A 21,597-nucleotide genomic window follows, 5' to 3' on the forward strand; every position below is an offset into this window, starting at 1 on the left:
TAAATCGACAGAACATTCAACCAGGTGACATTGTGTTAATTGATACTGAACAACATTGAACATTGTGGCCTCTGGGCAAACTATTGACATTGTACCCAGATGCACAAGGTGTTGTCCGGAATGTCAAAGTGTTGTGTCGTGGCCAGGAAAGTTTATGCACAATTAATAAATTGATTCCCTTGGAATTAAATGGTATGCAATCAAACGTAAATGAAAATTTAAGGGAAAGTGACATAAGTGATATTGAAGGTAATGCTGACCAAGTGATGCAGGAAGATGAAATTGTAGTAAGACCTACTAGGAGAACAGCCACTCAAGCCAGAACCGGCCGGAATCATCTCCTAAAAGAAGGAGTAATTTGAGTCATTTAGCAACGAGCTCCGCCCAGCTGCAGTGTGGAAAATAATGTATTTTCCGAGAAATCCAGCATGTTTTTTATGAAAATTAGTGTAATACATTGTATTTAATTAAAATTAATTTATAAATGAAAAAGAGAATCGAGAGGGAAGCCCTGCACCTGCACTGAGGAGCAGGGAGGAGATGCCATTGTTTTTGAATGTGATACAAACACGTTAGTGTAATGTGCATAGTTTTTGTCGCTCTAGGGATTATATGGGGTTTAAAACCTCTCAAATAGTAGCCGAAATTGTTGGAATTGCAGTCCTGCATAATGTGAGCATTAAGCAGATGGGCAGGACAGCTTCAGAACCCCAGCATGTATGTCTTTATGTTTATGTTTAGAAATTCTGGCCAGTATTTTCTTCATAAACTTTAGGCAGGGAGTTTGAGTATGACACACAGTAATCTCCAGACAAACTGGTGAGTGTTATGATCATAAATTCTCCTTCTATTATATAAATGTGTATGTGTAATCATTTATTAGTTTTAACATACAGTCCACAAATTTATATTAATGTTTACCATAATTCCTGGTAATGTATATTTCATTTGAAATTAATATAGGTCAAGAGTGACTTGTGAATATGATATTAGTAGGTATCGAAGGAGGACATTTTTTTGCGACCTAGGTGTCTCAAAATTCCTACTTATCTACGTAACTTTGATAAATAATAATTATCTTTGTTACTATTTACTGGTATGTATCTAATGAGATACACCCAGGTAAATTTAATTTTGTTTTATTCCACTCCAAAACCCAATTATAAACCTGATGATTTCATAGCAACTCATACCAGCATAGCTCAAAGTGTTTTTAGAAGAATCCGTGAAACACTTCATAAATCAACAGCAGAATTTACTAGAGTAACTAATAGCCGGTCAAAGCCGACCAAAGTTAAAGTGGGTTCAAGGGTTATGCTGACTAATTTCAACAAAACATCCACAATGCCTAAGCTCGATCAAAAGTTTGTTGGCCCTACTCGAGTAGTTGAACATATCAATGGCAATAAGTATAAGGTTAGAAAAATTAGTACTCGTCAGTATAAGGAATCGCATTTAGATCATATTAAATTAGTATGCGATGTCGAGGATGATATCTCAACCCAGACTAATGTGTCAGTCACTGACAATCCTCCTGACAATTCCTCTAATACTCAGTCAGATAATCAACCCGAATGTTGTTATTCTTTGCATACATGACAAGTAATGAGAAACCCCCAAGTATCCTTTGTAGATACTTGTTCAGATTGCCCTCAGTCAAGGCATGTGTTAGCCGTTGCAGAAGAATTCGATCCACCCAAAGATAATAACCATTCTGCATATGTAAATCTTACCTTTGCAGAGTTGGGTTTAAATGTACATAGTCTGTATAATTAGATGTTCAAGATGAATGAAGTTGTCAACTGTGTGTTTTGTTATTAGCTGATTAGTTTTTCAGAATTTTTTTTTGTGTGTTCACGTTCCTTCCGAACTCTGAGATTAGCAGTAATGATCTGTGAGCGCCAGATCTGCCTTTGCTGTTAATTTACTTTCACCTTCGTAAATATATATTTATTCTTCCTCAGAATCCATAGAGTGCATGAATACAGATCGATGAATCAATTCCATCCTTTATTATACCATGATTTGTTCTTATAATTCGTAATGCATTACGTTAACACCCATTCCATTAACACCCATTACATTAACTCCCATTACGTTAACACCCATTACGTTAACATCCATTACGATACCATCCATTAGTTCTAAGTTACATATGTCTTTACTATTGTATAGAATCAGCCCAGACCCACCTGCCTGTTCAGCCTATAGCATAGTATTGTATATCGAGACGACATACGTAACATGACCGAGCTGTCAGCATAGTTGCTGATCCCCTGTATATGTATATGTTATCTGAGTATCATAGTACCATCCATATGTTTTACATACATGACCCCTTGCTAGGCCCAGTGACTAGCTTGTATGACGTCATGTGATGCCAATGTGAGTGCTACGCTCCCAGCCCTAGGCCTCAGGCAACAGGACAGGCAGTTTGGGCTCTCCCTTCTTACACTCTGCAATATAGTGTTACCATCCAACAAGTGTGTTTGACTTCAACCATCATATCTCCACGAACCCTCTCGACAAAGCCTATGATGATTCTCCTCAAATCGCTTGTGCTCTCTAGACTGGAATACTGCTGTACAAAAACGGCACCTTTCAAGGCTGGCGACACTGCCGATCTGGAGAGTGTGCAAAGAACTTTCGCGGCACACATAAGTGCAGTAAGGCACCTAAACTACTGGGAACAGATGAAGGTTCTTGATCTGTATTCCCTCGAGCACAGGCGTGAGATATACAAGATAATATACATTTGGAAGGTCCTGAAGGAACTGGTACCAAACCTGCACACGAAAATCACTCCATATGAAAGGAAAAGACTCGGCAAGAGATGCAACATTCCCCCGGTGAAAATCAGGAGCGCCAGGAGTACACTGGCAACACAATATGTGTCCGGAGCCAAAGACTGTTTAATTGCCTCCCAGCATACATACCTGGAGTTTACCTGGAGAGAGTTCCGGGGGTCAACGCCCCCGCGGCCCAGTCTGTGACCAGGCCTCCTGGTGGATCAGAGCCTGATCAACCAGGCTGTTGCTGCTGGCTGCACGCAAACCAACGTACGAGCCACAGCCCGGCTGGTCAGGAACCGACTTTAGGTGCTTGTCCAGTGCCAGCTTGAAGACTGCCAGGGGTCTGTTGGTAATCCCCCTTATGTATGCTGGAAGGCAGTTGAACAGTCTCGGGCCCCTGACACTTATTGTATGGTCTCTTAACGTGCTAGTGACACCCCTGCATTTCATTGGGGGGATGTTGCATCGTCTGCCAAGTCTTTTGCTTTCGTAGTGAGTGATTTTCCTGTGCAAGTTCGGTACTAGTCCCTCTAGGATTTTCCAGGTGTATATAATCATGTATCTCTCCCGCCTGCGTTCCAGGGAATACAGGTTCAGGAGCCTCAAGCGCTCCCAGTAATTGAGGTCTTTTATCTCCATTATGCGTGCTGTGAAGGTTCTCTGTACATTTTCTAGGTCAGCAATTTCACCTGCCTTGAAAGGTGCTCTTAGTGTGCAGCAATATTCCAGCCTAGATAGAACAAGTGGCCTGAAGAGTGTCATCATGGGCTTGGCCTCCCTAGTTTTGAAGGTTCTCATTATCCATCCTGTCATTTTTCTAGCAGATGCGATTGATACAATGTTATGGTCCTTGAAGGTGAAATCCTCCGACATGATCACTCCCAGGTCTTTGACGTTGGTGTTTCGCTCTGTTTTGTGGCCAGAATTTGTTTTGTACTCTGATGAAGATTTAATTTCCTCGTGTTTACCATATCTGAGTAATTGAAATTTCTCATCGTTGAACTTCATATTGTTTTCTGCAGCCCACTGAAAGATTTGGTTGATGTCCGCCTGGAGCCTTGCAGTGTCTGCAATGGAAGACACTGTCATGCAGATTCGGGTGTCATCTGCAAAGGAAGACACGGTGCTGTGGCTGACATCCTTGTCTATGTCGGATATGAGGATGAGGAACAAGATGGGAGCGAGTACTGTGCCTTGTGGAACAGAGCTTTTCACCGTAGCTGCCTCGGACTTTACTCTGTTGACTACTACTCTCTGTGTTCTGTTAGTGAGGAAATTATAGATCCATCGACCGACTTTTCCTGTTATTCCTTTAGCACGCATTTTGTGCGCTATTACGCCATGGTCACACTTGTCGAAGGCTTTTGCAAAGTCTGTATATATTACATCTGCATTCTTATTATCTTCTAGTGCATTTAGGACCTTGTCGTAGTGATCCAACAGTTGAGACAGACAGGAGCGACCTGTTCTAAACCCATGTTGCCCTGGGTAGTGTAACTGATGGGTTTCTAGATGGGTGGTGATCTTGCTTCTTAGGACCCTTTCAAAGATTTTTATGATATGGGATGTTAGTGCTATTGGTCTGTAGTTCTTTGCTGTTGCTTTACTGCCCCCTTTGTGGAGTGGGGCTATGTCTGTTGTTTTTAGTAACTGTGGGACGACCCCCGTGTCCATGCTCCCTCTCCATAGGATGGAAAAGGCTCGTGATAGGGGCTTCTTGCAGTTCTTGATGAACACGGAGTTCCACGAGTCTGGCCCTGGGGCAGAGTGCATGGGCATGTCATTTATCGCCTGTTCGAAGTCATTTGGCGTCAGGATAACATCGGATAGGCTTGTGTTAACCAAATTTTGTGGCTCTCATAAAAAATTCATTTTGATCTTCGACTCTCAGTCTGGTTAGCGGCTTGCTAAAAACTGAGTCATATTGGGACTTGAGTAGCTCACTCATTTCCTTGCTGTCATCTGTGTAGGACCCATCTTGTTTAAGTAGGGGCCCAATACTGGATGTTGTTCTCGACTTTGATTTGGCATAGGAGAAGAAATACTTTGGGTTTCTTTCGATTTCATTTATGGCTTTTAGTTCTTCCCGCGATTCCTGACTCCTATAAGATTCCTTTAGATTGAGTTCGATGCTTGCTATTTCTCTGACCAGTGTCTCCCTACGCATTTCAGATATATTGACCTCTTTTAGCCGCTCTGATATTCTTTTCCGTCGCCTGTAAAGGGAGCGCCTGTCTCTTTCTATTTTACATCTACTCCTCCTTTTTCTAAGAGGAATAAGCCTTGTGCATACATCGAGTGCCATCAAGTTAATCTGTTCTAGGCATACGTTGGGATCTGTGTTGCTTAGTATATCTTCCTAGCTTATATCGGTTAGGACTTGGTTTACTTGGTCCCACTTTATGTTTTTGTTATTGAAGTTGAATTTGGTGAATGCTCCCTCGTGACTAGTCTCATTATGTCGGTCTGGGGCTCCACGCATACATGTCTGAACCTCAATTATGTTGTGATCTGAGTATATTGTTTTTGATATGGTGACATTTCTTATCAGATCATCATTGCTAGTGAAGATGAGGTCTAGTGTATTGTCCAGTCTAGTAGGCTCTATTATTTGCTGGTTTAAATTGAATTTTGTGCAGAGATTTAAAAGCTAGTGTGAGTGTGAGTTTTCATCAGAGCTGCCTCCTGGTGTTATTACTGCAACAATATTATTTGCTATATTCCTCCATTTTAGGTGCCTTAAGTTGAAATCCCCCAGGAGCAAGATGTTGGGTGCAGGAGCTGGAAGATTTTCCAGACAGTGGTCAATTTTTTAACAGCTGTTCCTGGAATTGCTGGGATGTTGCATCTGGAGGCTTGTAGACTACCACAATGACTAGGTTTTGGTTCTCGACCTTTACTGCTAAAACTTCCACTACATCATTTGAGGCATTTAGCAGTTCTGTGCAAACAAGTGACTCTGCAATATTACCAATAGACCCCTGGCTGTCTTCAAGAAGGCACTGGACACGCACCTAAAGTCAGTGCCTGACCACCCGGGCTGTGGTTTGTACGTAAGCTTGCGTGTGGCTAGCAGTAACAGCCTGGTTGATCAGACCCTGATCCACCATGAGGCCTGGTCTCGGACTGGGCAGCGGGGGAGTTGACCCCCGAAACCCTCTCCAGGTAAACCAGGTAATATATATATATATATATATATATATATATATATATATATATATATATATATATATGTATATATATATATATATATATATATATATATATATATGTATATATATATATATATATATATATATATATATATATATATATATATATATATATGTATATATATATATATATATGCAATAAGATCACAGTAAACAGGTGATTTCAGAATATGCAAAACAACCACTGAGAAAGAATAGAGAAATTCCAAGCGCTTTCGTGACTACTCACATTATCAAGGAACTATGAAAGTAAAGCATCCAAGGAAGGTATATAAGGGGTCTGGCCAACACCTCACTATCAGATCCCACAACAGTTGTGGGATCTGATAGTGAGGCGTTGGCCAGACCTCTTATATACCTTCCTTGGATGCTTTACTTTCATAGTTCCTTGATAATGTGAGTAGTCACGAAAGCGCTTGGAATTTCTCTAGTCATTCACAGTAGTTGTTTTGCATATATATATATATATATATATATATATATATATATATATATATATATATATATATATATATATATATATATATATATATATATACATAGTAAGGGAGTAGTAAGGGAGAAAAAGCTAGCATATGAGAAGTTTTTACAAAGTAGAAGTGATGCAAGGAGGGAAGAGTATATGGAGAAAAAGAGAGAGGTTAAGAGAGTGGTGAAGCAATGTAAAAAGAGAGCAAATGAGAGAGTGGAGTGAGATTAACAAGTTAAGGAAGCCTAGAGAACAAATGGATTTGTCAGTTAAAAATAGGAGAGGAGAGTTATTAAATGGAGAGTTAGAGGTATTAGGAAGATGGAAGGAATATTTTGATGTAGATAGGGAAGCTGTGATTTTGTGTATAGGGCAAGGAGGGATAACATCTTGTAGAAGTGAGGAAGAGCCAGTTGTGAGTGTGGGGGAAGTTCGTGAGGCAGTAGTTAAAATGAAAGGTGGTAAGGCAGCCGGGATTGATGGGATAAAGATAGAAATGTTAAAAGCAGGTGGGGATATAGTTTTGGAGTGGTTGGTGCAATTATGTAATAAATGTATGGAAGAGGGTAAGGTACATAGGGATTGGCAGAGAGCATGCATAGTTCCTTTGTATAAAGGCAAAGGGGACAAAAGAGAGTGCAAAAATTAAAGGGGGATAAGTCTGTTGAGTATTCCTGGTAAAGTGTATGGTAGAGTTATTATTGAAAGAATTAAGAGTAAGACGGAAAATAGGATAGCAGATGAACAAGGAGGCTTTAGGAAAGGTAGGGGGTGTGTGGACCAGGTGCTTACAGTGAAACATATAAGTGAACAGTATTTAGAGAAGGCTAAAGAGGTTTTTGTGGCATTTGTGGATTTGGAAAAGGCGTATGACAGGATGGATAGGGGGGCAATATGGCAGATGTTGCAGGTGTATGGTGTAGGAGGTAGGTTACTGAAAGCAGTGAAGAGTTTTTAAGAGGATAGTGAGTGTGAAGGCTTACTCGGCCCTGTAACAACTTTAGTCAGTATTACCAAGGCTGGCTCCTCCTCAGGAAAATTAATGAATAGAAAAAGAAATAATAACAGACAAACATAAACACTTTATTATTTAGAAAATATAAAATATAAAACACTTAAATATGAAATATTAATCCTACATTAAAGAAAATGAAAAATGAAAAATATAAAAGATAACTGAATTCAACGCTAATATATATATAAAACTTGGGTGTCTGGTGTTGGTGACACTGCGTGTTGTTGAAATCATAGCCGTTGCTGATGATGGGGGAGGGGGGGTCTCGCAGGTGTTGGTGACAACCCACCGGCTCGTTTTTCACAGATTTTATAGCCGTCAATAATCTGTCCAGCTGACAAGAAAGCAGGTTCTTTACCACTGCAATGATGATGGGTTATATCCTGCTACTTGTATACACAAACAGGTAAGTGGATCAAAAATGGGACGTCTCAGAACGTTAGTTCATCTCCTTGAATTCTACTCGTTGGTTGGCAGATGACCCTCTCTGTCATTCCAAGCTGTAAAGAGAGACAGATTACCCACTGCTTAAGAAATCACTCTCCATGATAAGTGCAATACCTAAAAGATGTGGTGATTATTAAAACATTTAACAGATAAAGACTGAAAGGAGTAAGTTAATTATTGGTCAAAAGTGAAGCTTTCAACCAATAAGTCCACTAAAATATGATCAGGCATGTACTTACAGTAGTGTTGGGAGCTGTGAGTCGAGTGATTTACTATTTGACCGGAGCCCCACACGTCACCTTTCGGGGGGGGGGAGAGGGAGGGGAAGGGATGGTGGGAGCTAGACTTACCCTACCTTAACAAGCAGAAGGCAACGAAACTATTGCTACTATATACTCCCTCGCTACTCCTATCTATTGAGCTTTTCCCTCTCACTCCCCCATACCAAGACTTATAGTAAAGGAGTATAAGAAGAATAGGCGAGGAAAAAGTTCTAACATGTGGAAGTCGCGTAAGGCAACAAATCTTCTACTGACTGTCATGACTTAACCAGTCAGAGAAATAATTGGATGAACCATTGATATACACAATATGGAACTTAAAAGCCTGGAGTGCCAATGTCCACCTCAAGAGGCGACTGTTGGTTCCCTTAAAAGTTTCTAGGTATATCAAAGGTTTGTGGTCCGTTTCTAAAATGAATTCTTTTCCCAGTAGATAAAATTTAAGCTTTGAGACACTCCACACAAGAGCCAAACATTCCTTTTCTATGGTGGAGAATCTCGTTTCGGCGGGAAGGAGTTTCCGGCTTAGTAAGCATACAGGGAAGGGAGTACCATCATGGTATTGTAGTAACACTGCACCTAAGCCAGTATTGGAGGCATCAGTTCTTAAACAAAATGTTTTATTAATATATGGAATCTTAAGTATAGGGTCTTTCGAGAAGATATTTTTAATCTCATTAAACTTTTCCCGAGCTACGTCGGAAAGTTCAAGAGGTTCCTTCACAGACTTTTTAAGAAAGTCAGATAAGGTGCCTGTAAGATTAGTAAGGTTCGGGATAAACCGTGCATAAAAATTTACAGAACCAAGAAAGCTTCGCATGAGCTTCTTGGTTTTGGGGAATTTAAATTCAAATAAAGCTTTGATCTTACTGGGGAGAGGCTGCAAAGAGTTATTAGAAAGTATCAGTCCAAGATATCTAATCTTGTTATACCCAAGGAAGCATTTCTTCGGCTTGGCAGTGAGGCCAAGTGAGCATAACCTACGCAAAACTGATGTTAATGTTTGGATATGTTCGCCCCAAGTGGATGTCATTACGTAAATGTTATCAAAATAAACTGAAACATTTGGCATATAACCCAAGACCTTTCTCATCAGTCTCACGTAGGTAGCAGAGGCAGTTACCAAACCGAAGGGCATAGTTCTATACTGCATCAGTCCTTGGTGTGTAGGAAAAGCGGTGTACTGCTTAGAAGAAGGATCTAACATTACTTGATGATATGCCTGCGCAATATCAATCTCTGAAAAGAAGGAAGCATCATAAAATTTGTGTAGATCGCTATCTATTAAGGGCATAGGCTCAGCATCCCACCGAGTTATAGCATTAAGGCCTCTGATGTCAATAGCAAGTCTATATGAATTATCCTCCTTCTTAACCATGACTACTGGTGAGCAATATGCAGATACTGAAGGTTCAATGATCTTTAGTTTTAATAATTTGTCTACCTCTCGGTCAAATGCATCCCTAAGGTGAACTGGAACTGGGTATAATTTTCGTTTGATAGGATTGTCCGTCACTATGTCAATCTTATGGGCTACCGTGGAGGTAACACCTGGAATATCAGTAAAGACGTCTGAAAAGTTACTCACACATTGAAGTAGTTCATGTCTCTTACGGTCATCCAAAGATTCATTAATATTAATGTTGGTTGCATCCGAGTGGTCAAGAGTCACCAAGTCATGTAGTTCTTCATCATAGTCTAAGTTAGGGGTGTCAATTACGCACACCTTACATTCTTCAGTTGTCTTATCAAGTTCATGTGGAAACACTAAGTCAAAGTTATTAAGGCAGTTAACTGAATTTTTTCAATAATATTTCTTAAGGATGTTGATATGATAAAGCTTAGGTTTCCCCTTGACTTCTATGAGGTAGTCAACTTTCCCACAAATTTTTAATACTTTATATGGACCTTTCCATGCTACTAATAATTTATTTGATTTGATAGCCAAAAGTACCAGAACTTCATCTCCTACTTTAAAACTTCTCCTCTGACTTTTGGAATCAAAATAGGTTTTGTACTGGTCCATTGACAAGCTTAGGTTTTTCGAAACTATGTCAGAGGTCTCCTCAAGTTTGGATCTAAGGTCAAGTAGAAACTGGTAAGAAGACTGAACCTCAGCATTTACCTCCTCATTAGTCCATAAGTCATGAAGGATGGACAATGGACCTCTGGCCTGTCTACTATAGAGAAGTTCAAAAGGTGAAAACCCCAAAGAGTCACTGGGAACTTCCCTCATGGCAAACAAAGCACAGGGTAGGTAACGATGCCACTCCTTAGGTTTAAGGGATCAAAGTTTCCTTAAAATGGACTTGAGAATCGAATGCTGGCACTCAATCCTCCCATTACAGCTGGGATGATAGGGTGTGGTGAAGAGAGGCTTCACTCCCAGAAGTTGGTAGAGATGTTGCATTAAGTCAGATGTGAATTGTGTCCCACGGTCAGACAAAATTTCTGTAGGGATGCCCACTCTGGAGAAGATAGACAAAAGGGCTTCAGCCACCTCTGTATTAGTTATGGTCTTTAAGGGTACGGCTTCAGGGAAACTCGAAGCATAATCAACTAATGTTAATATATATCTATGTCCCCCAGATGAACGTGGAGATAAAGGACCAACGATGTCAATAGCTACTCTTTCAAAGGGTACCGTAAAGATAGGCATTTTGACCATAGGTACTCGCCGGGTGCCTCGGGAGGATGACAGTTGGCAAACTTTACATCTGAGGACATTTTTGGCCAAAAATAGGTTTCCCTAATTTTATTTAAGGTTTTCTTGTGCGAGAAATGTCCGGCCACTGGTAAGTCATGAGCCATTTTAAGAACAGTCTCTCTGCATTGACTTGGAACAACTAAGATGGAATAGTCTATCTCATCTGAATTTAATTTGAATACTGACTTATACAAGATATCCTTTATATATTCAAATTTATATGAAAAGTTTTTCCTTTGGATAACTTGATTTTGTCTAGCTGCATTATGGCAATTCTGAAGGGAAGGGCAATTATGTTGTAAATTGACAAAAGAGTCCTTCGATATATCTAAAGGCTTAAAGTCAGGGAAAATTAAAGGATGGACAGTAGGAGAAGCCTGGGCTTTGGTCTGAGCCCTAGTCAAGACATTTATGGTATCAGAGGTGATATCTTCACTTTCATCTAACAAGTGAACCGGAGATCATACCTCGCTTTCGAGAGTAGTATCACTGGTTTTTAATCCCACATGAATCTTGCGAGACATTGTCTCATCTGAACTTTCGAGGGGCTTCTCTGGCTCTACAGGAAGAGGATCTGAAAAGCTTATGTCCACCTTTGGTGAAGAAAGGTCAACCTCAGAAGGAAGAATGGCACCTTTTACATTACATATTAGTACGGAGCAAGAAGTGATGGGAGCTAGTACGGCTTCAGACCAACCTGTGAACCTAATGTAACAACGGATGGTAGGAAAAGTGTCTGTACGGCCCAAGTAGTCTGAAAGTATAGCAGAGGAATGAGTTTCTTTAAGATTAGGGAACAGCTTATCAGAAATGACTATACATGTGCATCCAGTGTCTCGTAAAATGGAAGATACATTAAGTCCATTAACTGTTCCTGAACAGAAGTGTGCTTGGTCATTACAGTCTTTAAAACATCTTCCAACTTTTTGGACCTTCTTAGAAGGACAATCTGGACGTTCATGTCCCTTAACACCACACAAATGACAAACAGGAATAAAAGAAGTCATTTTACTTTCCACTAAAGGCTTTGATTTCTTAAGATCTGGTGAACCCTTTCCCTTAGGGTTCGATCCCTTAAGGTCTTTCATAGGAATTATGAGCCTCAGCATACAAGTCAGCGGCCTCAGCACTTCCTCAGCTTTACTCAGGTTACCTTCTCTGATGAATGTTCTTATCTGGTGGGGAAGAGCTGTCAGGAACTGGTCAGCAACCATGAAGTCTCTAAGAGATTCATAACTGTGATCAATTCCTGAACTCTCTATCCAAAAGTCGAACAAACGAAAGAGTGTTACTTGTAACTGCTGAAAGTTTTGGCCATGCTGTAAGGTGGCATACCTGAAATCTTTCCTGCAAGGATTTGTGGTTTTTTGATATGCTTTAAGGATTGCCTTCTTCAGTAGGTTATAATTACATATGATATCCTGCGACAAAGTTGCATAGATATTCAAAGCTGTACCAGAAAATAACATTCCTAACCTGGTAGCCTAGGTGTCAGCAGGCCATTCACAGAGGGTAGCGGTATTTTCAAATCTGACAATGTATGAAGTTATGTCTTCCCCCTCTGTGAAGGGAGGTAAATTGGGTGTTGGAATATGTGTACTAGCTGCACGTTGTTCCATTACTCCTTCCTCTAATTGTTGTTGTATAAGAGTTAACTTTTTATTCTCTAATTCAAGGCGAGCTTTTTCGAGCTCGCGATCCTTTTCTCTCTCTCTCAACTTATGTTCTCTAGCTATTTCCTCACGTTCTCTAGCTCTTTCCTCACGATCAAGTCTATCACGCTCTTTTTTGTCTTCTCGCTCTCTTTCTAACTGTCTTTCTTTGCTTTCTCTTTCAATTCTCTCTCCTTTTTCTCCTGTCTTTCCCTTTCTAACTGTCTCTCTTCTCTCTCAATTCTCTCTCTTTCAATTCTTTCCTGGATCTTAGCACTAATGAAAGATTCTAAATTTTTCCCTGTTATTCCTAACTTACTTCCAGCGTTCATCCAAAACTGGTATTCCTCCATACTTGCAAGAACTTAAACTACCAGGGGAAAAATGAAACTGGTCTCAAAGAAAACGGAGGGTTCAATTCCTGCTCCGCTTAAACGGTAAATAAACCAGAGGGCTCGATCCCTGCTTCAATTAAACAATATGTATTAATGAAAACGAAGGGTTCTATGCCGGCTCCGAGCAAACAGTAAGTAGAATGGGGTCACTTGACCATCCAATCTTCTCACGAACAAATCAAGAGTGTCCTACGACAGTTCCCTTGATAAAATAAAGAGCTCAACGAAACAAATTGTCACTGGAAAATCTCGGGTCCCTAGAGTCTAATCCTCCAAAGTGTTTCAAGCTCGAACAAAAAGGTGGTAGAATTAAATATTATATCCTGCCTGACTTGACTTACAATAAATTGAGACTATAACAATCACCAAATCTTTTAAATACCTGTACCGTAGTCCTACCATAGAGAATGATTGCTCATGGCTGGTGGTAACCGTCTGTGGTATGCAGCGTTGAAGTTCCAATGGTAGATTCGAGATGGAATTGAATCTTGATTCCGTAGAGTTGATCCTGGCAAGGCCGCCACTTGTGAAGGCTTACTCGGCCCTGTAACAACTTCAGTCAGTATTACCAAGGCTGGCTCCTACTCAGGAAAATTAATGAATAGAAAAAGAAATAATAACAGACAAACATAAACACTTTATTATTTAGAAAATATAAAACACTTAAATATGAAACATTAATCCTACATTAAAGAAAATGAAAAATGAAAAATATAAATGATAACTGAATTCAACGCTAATATATATATATATATACATTTTTTTTTATCACACCGGCCGATTCCCACCAAGGCACGGTGGCCCGATAAAGAAAAACTTTCACCATCATTCACTCCATCACTGTCTTGCCAGAAGGGTGCTTTACACTACAGTTTTTAAACTGCAACATTAACACCCCTCCTTCAGAGTGCAGGCACTGTACTTCCCATCTCCAGGACTCAAGTCCGGCCTGCCGGTTTCCCTGAACCCCTTCATAAATGTTACTTTGCTCACACTCCAACAGTACATCAAGTATTAAAAACCATTTGTCTCCATTCACTCCTATCAAACACGCTCACGCATGCCTGCTGGAAGTCCAAGCCCCTTGCACACAAAACCTCCTTTACCCCCTCCCTCCAACCTTTCCTAGGCCGCCCCTACCCCGCCTTCCTTCCACTACAGACTGATACACTCTTGAAGTTATTCTGTTTCGCTCCATTCTCTCCACATGTCCGAACCACCTCAACAACCCTTCCTCAGCCCTCTGGACAACAGTTTTGGTAATCCCGCACCTCCTCCTAACTTCCAAACTACGAATTCTCTGCATTATATTCACACCACACATTGCCCTCAGACATGACATCTCCACTGCCTCCAGCCTTCTCCTCGCTGCAACATTCATCACCCATGCTTCACACCCATATAAGAGCGTTGGTAAAACTATACTCTCATACATTCCCCTCTTTGCCTCCAAGGACAAAGTTCTTTGTCTCCACAGACTCCTAAGTGCACCACTCACTCTTTCCCCTCATCAATTCTATGATTCACCTCATCTTTCATAGACCCATCCGCTGACACGTCCACTCCCAAATATCTGAATACATTTACCTCCTCCATACTCTCTCCCTCCAATCTGATATTCAATCTTTCATCACCTAATCTTTTTGTTATCCTCATAACCTTACTCTTTCCTGTATTCACCTTTAATTTTCTTCTTTTGCACACCCTACCAAATTCATCCACCAATCTCTGCAACTTCTCTTCAGAATCTCCCAAGAGCACAGTGTCATCAGCAAAGAGCAGCTGTGACAACTCCCACTTTGTGTGTGATTCTTTATCTTTTAACTCCACGCCTCTTGCCAAGACCCTCGCATTTACTTCTCTTACAACCCCATCTATAAATATATTAAACAACCACGGTGACATCACACATCCTTGTCTAAGGCCTACTTTTACTGGGAAATAATTTCCCTCTTTCCTACATACTCTAACTTGAGCCTCACTATCCTCGTAAAAACTCTTCACTGCTTTCAGTAACCTACCTCCTACACCATACACTTGCAACATCTGCCACATTGCCCCCCTATCCACCCTGTCATTCGCCTTTTCCAAATCCATAAATGCTACAAAGACCTCTTTAGCCTTATCTAAATACTGTTCACTTATATGTTTCACTGTAAACACCTGGTCCACACACCCCCTACCTTTCCTAAAGCCTCCTTGTTCGTCTGCTATCCTATTCTCCGTCTTACTCTTAATTCTTTCAATAATAACTCTACCATACACTTTACCAGGTATACTCAGCAGACTTATCCCCCTATAATTTTTGCACTCTCTTTTATCCCATTTGCCTTTATACAAAGGAACTATGCATGCTCTCTGCCAATCCCTAGGTACCTTACCCTCTTATATATATATATATATATATATATATATATATATATATATATATATATATATATATATATATAAAACTTGGGTGACTGGTGTTGGTGACACTGCGTGTTGTTGAAATCGTAGCCGTTGCTGATGATGGGGGGGGGTCGCAGGTGTTGGTGACAACCCACTGACTCATTCTTCACAGATTTTATAGCCGTCAATAATCCGTCCAGCTGACAGGAAAGCAGGTTCTTTACCACTGCAATGATGAGGGGTTATATCCTGCCTCTTGCATACACAAACAGGTAAGTGGATCAAAAATGGGACGTCTCAGAATGTTAGTCCATCTCCTTCAATTCTACTCACTGGTTGGCAGATGACCCTCTGTTATTCCAAGCTGTAGAGAGAGACAGATTACCCACTGCTTAAGAAATCACTCTCCATGATAAGTACAATACCTAAAAGATGTGGTGATTATTAAAACATTTAACAGATAAAGACTGAAAGGACTAAGTTAATTATCGGTCAAAAGCGAAGCTTTCTACCAATAAGTCCACTAAAATATGATCAGGCATGTATTTACAGTAGTGTTGGGAGCTGTGAGTTGAGTGATTTACTGTTTGACCGGAGCCCCACACGTCACCTTTCGGGGGGGGAGAGGGAGGGGAAGGGATAGCGGGAGCTAGACTGACCCTTCCTTAACAAGCAGCCGGCAATCAAACTATCACTTTCGGGGAGGGGGAGAAAGGGGTGGGGAAATAGCGGGAGCTGGACTTACCCTACCTTAACAAGTAGCCGGCAACGAAACTATTGTTACTATATACTCCCTCGCTACTCCTATCTATTGAACTTTTCCCTCACAGTGAGGCTCAAGTTAGAGTATGTAGGAAAGAGGGAGATTATTTCCCAGTAAAAGTAGGCCTTAGACCAGGATGTGTGATGTCACCGTGGTTGTTTAATATATTTATAGATGGGGTTGTAAAAGAAGTAAATGCGAGGGTCTTGGCAAGAGGCATGGAGTTAAAAGATAAAGAATCACACATAAAGTGGGAGTTGTCACAGTTGCTCTTTGCTGACGACACTGTGCTCTTGGGAGATTCTGAAGAGAAGTTGCATAGGGTGGTGGATGAATTTGGTAGGGTATGCAAAAGAAGAAAATTAAAAGTGAATACAGGAAAGAGTAAGGTTATTAGGATAACAAAATGAATAGGTGATGACAGATTGGATATCAGATTGGAGGGAGAGAGTATGGAGGAGGTGAATGTATTCAGATATTTGGGAGTGGACGTGACAGCGGATGGGTCTGTGAAAGATGAGGTGAATCATAGAATTGATGAGGGGAAAAGGGTGAGCGGTGCACTTAGGAGTTTGTGGAGACAAAGAACTTTGTCCTTGGAGGCAAAGAGGAAAATGTATGAGAGTATAGTCTTACGAACGTTCTTATATGGGTGTGAAGAATGGGTGATGAATGTTGCAGCGAGGAGAAGGCTGGAGGCAGTGGAGATGTCACGTCTGAGGGCAAATGTGTGGTGTGAATATAATGTAGAGAATTCGTAGTTTGGAATTTAGGAGGAGGTGCAGGATTACCAAAACTGTTGTCCAGAGGGCTGGGGAAGGGTTGTTGAGGTGGTTCGGACATGTAGAGAGAATGGAGTGAAACAGAATGACTTCAAGAGTGTATCAGTCTGTAGTGGAAGGAAAACGGGGTAGGGGTCGGCCTAGGAAAGGTTGGAGGGAGGGGGTAAATGAGGTTTTGTGTGCGAGGGGCTTGTATTTCCAACGGGCATGTGTGAGCGTGTTTGATAGGAGTGAATGGAGACAAATAGTTTTTAATACTTGACGTGCTGTTGGAGTGTGAGCAAAGTAACATTTATGAAGGGATTCAGGGAAACCGGCAGGCCGGACTTGAGTCCTGGAGATGAGAAGTACAGTGCCTGCACTCTGAAGGAGGGGTGTTAATGTTGCAGTTTAAAAACTGTAGTGTAAAGCACCCTTCTGGGAAGACGGTGATGGAGTGAACGATGGTGAAAGTTTTTCTTTTTCGGGCCACCCTGCCTTGGTGGGAATCGGCCAGTGTGATAATAAAATAAATAAAATATATATATATATATATATATATATATATATATATATATATATATATATATATATATTAAACACTGTGAATCTCCTTCAGCTCCTCTGAAACTGGATGTGAGCCTAGTACGCAGCAAACATTTTCCCTCTGGATGGCCATGGCGAGATGCTGAAAAATGAAAAATGGCCATCCTTGGGTCCCTTGTGGTCTCAGTGAGGCTGGAACCCAGCTCTTTCACGAAACCTTGGGCAGTCTCTTCCCATGATCCCAGAGTTTTCGATCTCACTGAGAGACAATGATTCTGAAGGCTTATTTCTCTGTATACTGTATCAACATACTTGACCCTAAGTCATTCAACACCTTACCAGAAGATATCAGAAACACTGCTGAGACCAGTGTTGAAGTTTTCAAGAGGAAGCTGGACAGGTATCATCTTCATAAGAACATAAGAAAGAAGGAACACTGCAACAGGCCTACTGACCCATGCGGAGCAGCTCCATGTCCCCCCCCCCTCCGGATTAGACCAAAGACCCCCCCCGGATTAACCCAATGACCTACCCAGTCTGGTCACCTCCACTCAAGGATGGAGCACTGCACCAGACCCAGCAGCACATGCTAGTCAGGTCCAACTCACACCCACACACACCCACTCATGTATTTATCTAAGCTATTTTTAAAACTACACGTTTTAGCCTGAATAACTGTCCTCGGGAGTTTGTTCCACTCATCCACAACTCTATTACCAAACCAGTGCTTTCCTATATCCTTCTTGAATCTGAATTTTTCCAACTTGAAACCATTGCTGCGAGTCCTGTCTTGGCTGGAAATTTTCAGCACGCTATTTACATCCCCTTCATTTATTTCTGTTTTCCATTTATACACCTCGATCATATCCCCCTAATTCTACGCCTTTTGAGAGAGTGCAGATTCAGGGCCCTCAGTCTATCCTCATAGGGAAGATTTCTGATACATGGGATCATCTTTGTCATCCTCCTCTGTACGTTTTCCAGAGCATTTATATCCATTATGTAATACGGTGGCCAGAAGTGAGCAGCATAGTCTAAATGGGGCCTAACCAAGGATATATAGAATTGAAGAATAACCTGAAGACTTCTATTATTTATACTTCTAGATATGAAGCCAAGAATTCTGTTAGCTTTATTGCAAACACTAATGCACTGTTGTCTTTGTTTTAGAATACTGGTAACCAGAACTCCTAAATCTTTTTTGCAATCAGTACTATTAAGATCTACATTATTTAGTTTATATGTGGCATAGTTATTTAACTGTCCAACATTTAGAACTTTGCATTTGTCAATATTAAACTGCATCTGCCACTTCTCCGACCATTGCATCAGTCTATTCAAATCATCCTGGAGTGCTCTAGTGTCCTCATTAGAATGAATTGGACTGCCTATTTTGGTGTCATCTGCAATTTGCTTATGTCGCTACTTATTTCCTCATCTATGTCGTTTATGTAAATTGTGAACAACAACGGGCCCAACACTGACCCCTGAGGAACACCGCTTGTTACGTGCCCCCATTCTGATTTCTCCCCATTTATGCAAACTCTCTGCTGTCTATTTGTCAGCCATGCCTCTACCCAGGAAAAAAATTCTCCTCCTATTCCGTGTGCCTTAAGTTTCCTCAATAGCCTCTGGTGTGGAACTCTATCGAAAGCCTTACTGAAGTCCATATACACAATATCACATTCATTACCATGATCTACCTCCTCAAACACCTTATTGAAAAAAGTTAGTAAATTCGTAAGACAGGAACGCCCCTTTGTAAAACCGTGTTGAGATTCATTAATCAATCTGTGCCTGTCAAGGTGGCTACGAATTGCTTCGGCAATTATTGATGCCATAAATTTTCCCACTATGCAGGTAAGGCTTATTGGTCTATAGTTCGAAGCCAAGGACCTGTCACCTGCCTTGTAAAGAGTTTTTACATTTACCATTTTTCACTTATCAGGCACTATGCCAGTTTGTAGTGATATGTTAAAAAGATTAGCCAAAGGTATGCTAAGTTCCTCTTTACATTCCTTTAACACCTTTGCAAACAGTTCATCAGGGCCTGAGAATTTGTTAGGTTTTAGTTTCTCTATTTGTCTGAGAACCATGTCACCAGTTACCACAATCGTACATAGTTTATTATCATCCTGTTCTACATAATCTATTATTTCAGGAATATCGTTAGCATTTTCATGGGTGAAAACTGAGAGAAGTAGGTATTGAAAATTTCACACATATCCTTATCACTGTCAGTGACCTGACAGTGATAAGTGGGCCAATCTTGTCCCTAATCTTACTTCTGTATATCTGAAAGAACCCTTTTGGGTTAGTCTTTGAATCCCTTGCGACCTTAGCATCATAATCCCTTTTTGCTTTTCTTATTCCTTTCTTTCTCTCTTTAATTGAATATATTGATTTCTTAATTGCCCATCCCCACTTTTGATACGTCTATATATGCCTCTCTTTTGACCAATGAGATGTTTTAATCTATTGTTCATCCATTTGGGATCATTTTTGTTAGATCTAATTTCCCTATTCGGAACAAAAGTTGTCTGGGCAGCTGGAACTATGCTCTGAAAAACGTCATATTGACAACCAAGAACACCTACCTGACCCATAGTCAGGACATCCCAATTTAGACCACCCAGGTAATTTTTCAGTCCCATGAAGTCTGCTAAGCGAAAAACTGGGACAGAGATTTGATTGCAGTTATCTGGGTAATTCCATGATATAATGAAACTAAGTGATTTGTGATCACTTTCCCCAAGCTCATCATTAACCTCAAGATAATTAATTAGTGAATCTTTGTTGGAAAGAACCAAGTCAAGCAGATTGTTTCCTCTAGTTGGTTTTGTCACAACCTGTTCCAAAAAGCAATCCTGAACCGTATCAAGAAAGTCACTAGACTCAAGATTTCCTGTCATGTTGTTACAATCAATTTGTCTAAAGTTAAAATCTCCCATTATCACAACATTTTCATATCTAGATGCCTTATGAATTTCGTCCCATAACAGCTTACTGGCTTCCCTATCAAGGTTTGGGGGCCTATAAATCACATCCAAAATTAATTTGTCACGTCCCTCGAGAAACTGTAGCCAAACAGCTTCTGTGTTCGATGTTTCTAACCTTATATCATGTCTAAGACAACAATTTAAATTTTCTCTGACAAACATCGCCACTCCACCACCCTTCCTGTTGACCCTATCAATGTGGAATAGTTTATAACCCTGTATGTTGCATTCAGAAGGCATTTCTCTAAATTTCTGGTTGAACCAGGTCTCTGTTATACCAATAATATCTATATTACCTACACTTGCAAGTAATCTTAGCTATCTATCTTATTTCTTAGACTCCTACTATTTGTATAGTAAACCTTAAGGGAGCTAGTCACTCGTTGCCCTCTACTATCTCTCTTTGTTTGCTGATCAATTGATTTGCCTTTACTAGCAACTTTATTTTGAATATTGTCTTTTAAACATATCCCTGAGGTATCCCGGTAATAACTGCTGTTTTTAACCCTAATGCTGCAGCCTGATTGTTTCCCACAAACACCCATACCTCTATAATCTATAAGTTTAAATTCCTAGACAAGTCATCAATTACCCTCTCAATTGAATTGGCTAATGCAACCACTCCATCCCCAGAGAGATGAACCCCATCCCTTGCATGCATATCACGTTTGTCAAAGAATAGGTTCCAGTTATCAATGAATGGGATTGCAAGTTCCTTGCAGTACCTATCTAGCCAGCAATTTATACAAATGGCCCTAGACATCCATTCATTGCCCACTCCCTTTCTAGGCAAGATGCTACCTAACTACTTCCATGGCTGACCTGTACTTACCCAGCAGCTCCTCTCTCCTGCCCTTCCCAATGTCATTACCTCCAGCACTAAGACAGATAATGGGCTTGTTCCCATTACCTGCCATAATATTATCCAACCTGCTGACTATGTCTCCAACACCAGCTCCAGGAAGACACACTCTCTGTCTGACCTTTCTGTCTCTGTTACAAAATGCATGGTCCATATATCTTACATGAGAATCGCCTACTATTAAAATATTCTTACCTTGATTAGCAGGGGAAACAGTGGTACCCTCAACCTCACTAACCACTGAAGTACACTCGTCTTGGAGAACAGAGAATCGATTTCCTACCTTCACATCTTCTCTATTAACT

Source organism: Cherax quadricarinatus, chromosome 22 (assembly GCF_038502225.1).
Source record: "Cherax quadricarinatus isolate ZL_2023a chromosome 22, ASM3850222v1, whole genome shotgun sequence".
Classification (NCBI taxonomy): domain Eukaryota; kingdom Metazoa; phylum Arthropoda; class Malacostraca; order Decapoda; family Parastacidae; genus Cherax; species Cherax quadricarinatus.